Raw genomic sequence first — 3908 nt, forward strand, 5'->3', positions numbered from 1 at the left:
GGAGTAGTTAATCTTACAGTCCAGAAACAGAAGACCCTAGGTCCATCAAGGGAGAGGATCATGAGTGGAACGTGGGATCCTACCCAGAGAAGCAGCAACACCAGAGATGGAGGCAGAGATGAGGCCATGGAGAGAGGGAGCAACTGATGACTCTAGACTCATGGAAAGAGAAAGATTGACTGCTGGTGGCCAGAAGGCAAACTTGCAGAATGTGCCCTTTGGTTGTTTTAAATTATTATTTATTCCTGAGTGTTCTGGTGTATATTACCCCCCTCCAAAAAGAAAAAAGAGAAAACAGAAGCAAATACTGTTGAATGATGATGCATGGAGGAGATTATAATCATTGCAATGAAACAATGGTGTAAAACCAATGTTCACCCATGTACACTATCACTCAATTTACATTAAAAACTTTAAAAACAAACAAACAAAAAAAGAGTGTTTTGAAAAAGTTAGCCTAAACTTCAGCAGAAAAACACCCAAGAAAGCTCCACTAGAGTCCTTCTCCATCACAACAATGCTTCTGCTCCTTTCACCAAATAAGGGCAAATGTGGGCGAGTTTCAATAGAAAATCATTCAGCATCTACCTTACAGTCCTGACTTGGCTCCTTCAGACTTCTTTATGTTTCCTAGTCTTTAAAAATCCTTCAAGGTCATCCTTTTTTATTTCAGTTAATAATGTAAACAAGACTGCATCAATATGGTTGGACTCCCAATATCCCAAGTTCGTTAGGGATGGAGTAAATAAATAGCTGGCATTATTCAAGTGCCTTGAACTTAATGGAGCTAATGTTGAGAAATAAAGTTTATAGTTTTTTTTTTTTTTAATGTGAAAGTAATTTATTAACAGATAACATCGATTTGAGGAGTCCTGTTCACAGACGGCGACCACGGCGACCCCCCTTCCTGCGGGTGTTGTCGGACGGGATGCGAGTGACATCCTCAATCCGCCCGATCTTCATCCCCGAACGGGCAAGGGCTCGGAGGGCAGACTGGGCCCCTGGTCCAGGGGTCTTGGTCCGATTTCCTCCTGTGGCACGGAGTTTGATGTGTAGGGCTGTGATGCCCAACTCCTTACACCTCTGAGCCACATCCTGGGCAGCCAACATGGTGGCGTATGGTGAAGATTCATCTCGGTCAGCCTTCACCTTCATCCCACCAGTCACACGGCAGACAGTTTCTTTGCCAGAGAGATCAGTGACGTGAACAAAAGTGTCATTGAAGGATGCAAAAATGTGGCAGACACCAAAGACATTCTCTCCTTCAGCCACCTGAGGTCCAAGGCTGATCACCTGCTCCTCCTTCTTTTCCTTTACCTTGCGAGGTGCCATGTCTGCGCGTCATCTCTAGACTCCGCCACCGGAAAGAGCAAGTTTATAGTTTTTATTTGTATCTTTCAATTCCCTTTTCCCCAAAAAGTTTCTGAAGTCTCCTGGTATGGTCACCCACAGGAGTAGCCACAACCAGTCTACACTCTTACCAAGACCTGTGTGTACTGCCAAAGAGCACAGGCCCAGGTTCTGTCCCAGCTTTTTCCAGAGCAGAAGATGGACCTTACTTTCCTTGGACCAGCTCATGACATCTGGAATCTGTTCATCACAGGATGGCCTCTCCCTGCTAAAAAAAGCCCAGCCAGGACCTGCAGCTGGTGATGGCTTTGGCAGCTGTTGTCTCTTCTGTTGGACCAGGGCCGGAGGTTGTTTATATTTAGATAGTGAAAATGCTACTGAAACAGCAAAACCCTTAATCTTGATGGCTTCACTCTCCTGATGCATGGCAGGACACTAAATGAGAAGCATGGAATCTGAAGAAGTGCACATTCACTCAGCTCACACCCTCTGTTCCCACATCTCTCAGAGTTTTAATGATCACAGACGCTTCCCAAAGTGCGCCCACCAAGAAAGAACAAGGAGTTCTCCGATTATCATTATTACCAGCACTGTAATGATTTCTGACACTGTCTACATCATAATTAGAAGAGTTGTCCTCATCAATTTTGTCATTAAGTGCCACCGAGTTGTTCCAACTCATAGAGACCCTGTATAGGGTTTGCAAGGGGCAGCTGATAGGCTAGAACAGCTGACCTTGTGGTTAGCAGTCCAGTGTTTATCACCAGTCCTCATCAATAGTATCATTTTTTTCTTATTTTCTTGTTATTGACACTTTTTCCTTCATCATCGTCGTATTATCATCATAACAATTAGTACTGTTATCATCAGTCACCATTTTCATCACTATACCAGGATTCAAGTATTATTTTTAACCCTAATTTCTAGCCATGGTTCATTCCTATACTAAAGCATTCCTGCAATTTTAAAGTTTCTTATATTTCCTTCCCCAGTGGTCTTTGGAGCACAATTGTCTATAATGTAGTGACTATAATCATTGTTGTTGGTAGGTGTCATCGAGCCGGTACCAACCCGTAGTGATCTTATGCACAGCAGAACGCAACACTGCCCGATCCTGAGCCAACCTCACTACTGTTGCCACGCTTGAGTCCATCTACGTTGCCACTTGGCCAATCCATCTCATTGGGGTCTTCCTCTTTTTCTCTGACCCTCCACCGTACCGAACATGATATCCTTCTCCAGTGATTGGTCCCTCCTGATAATATGTCCAAAGTATGAGAGACAAAGTTTGGTCATCTTGGCCTCCAAGGAGCACTCTGGCTGCACTTCTTCCAAAATGGATCTACTGATTCTTTTGGCAGCCCATGACACTTTCAATATTCTCCTCCAACACCATAACTCAAAAGCATTAATTCTTCTATGGTCTTCCTTATTCACTGTCCAGCTTTCACATGCATATGAGGTTATTGAAAATACCATGGCTTGGGTCAGGTGCACCTTAGTCCTCAAGCTGACATCTTTGCTCTTCAACACTTTAAAAAGGTCTTGTGCAGCAGATTTGCCTAATGCAAATATAAGCATATTCTAGATTAAACCTGGAGTCCTGGTGTGGCCCTGTGGATTAATGCACTGTAATGCAAAGTTGGTTTGAACTGCAAGGTGCTGTAGAGTTGGTTCTGATTCATAGACACCCTGTATAAGGTTTCCGATGAGTGGCTGGTGAGTTTGAACAGCTGACCTTGTGATTCAAACCGACCTTGAGGTCGAGTGCTTATCCTACTGTGCCACACCAGGACTCCAGTTTAAAATTAGCACAAGAAAAAAAAATACTTATGTTCAGAAGGAAAAAAATTAATGGGAGGTGGAACATTATTGAAACATCTGCTTAATACCAGCACCCTGCTGTTGTTAAGTTCGTTGGAGTGAGTTTCAACCCAGAGCAACTCTGTCTAAGGTTTCCAAGGCTTTAAAAAAAAAAAAAAAACTCTTTGCAAGAGCAGAAAGCCTCATCTTTCTTCTATAGAGCAGCTAGTGGGTTCAAACCAATGACCTTGAGGTTCACAGTCCTGTACTTATCCTACAGAACCACTGTATACTCAACTAATAATTATAATATAAGCAGAGGAGATGTTGGGACTAATCAATCCAAATGCACAGACTCCTGAAACAAAGATGTGACAGCTCAAAGAAGGACTTGGGTAATTTCATATGGGCAATCCATTCCACTGATAAATGGCTTTGAGAGAATAGAGTGATCTATTGCGGTTTAACAAGCCATTAGTGGAGCCCTGGTGTGGCACTATGGGTAAATGTGCTGGACTGCAGCAAGGTTGGTTTGAATTGCAAGGTTGGCAGTTCAAGCTTACCAGCCACTCCTCGGAAACCCTACACAGGGTCACTGTGAGTCGGAACTAACTCAAAGACTCTTAACTACAATTCATCAGCAGGAAATTATATTTAAAAAAAAAAAAGTTTAACAAACAAGTTACCCAGGTAACCATGTGCAGAACCAAATTTATACCAAAATAAATAAGGGGCAGAAAGAGAAAAGTCATAAG

The 3908-nt window shown here is 42.9% G+C and overlaps 1 protein-coding gene and 1 pseudogene across 2 annotated transcripts in view; both read right to left on the bottom strand.

Moving 5' to 3' along the window:
* The window catches only part of DPP6 (dipeptidyl-peptidase 6), a 1346563-nt gene that overhangs the window by 542998 nt on the left and 799657 nt on the right, over positions 1-3908 (bottom strand). The window lies entirely within an intron of this gene.
* LOC102838880 lies at positions 877-1332 on the bottom strand (annotated as a pseudogene).

This window comes from Chrysochloris asiatica, unplaced genomic scaffold, assembly GCF_000296735.1.
Source record: "Chrysochloris asiatica unplaced genomic scaffold, ChrAsi1.0 scaffold00166, whole genome shotgun sequence".
Lineage (NCBI taxonomy): Eukaryota > Metazoa > Chordata > Mammalia > Afrosoricida > Chrysochloridae > Chrysochloris > Chrysochloris asiatica.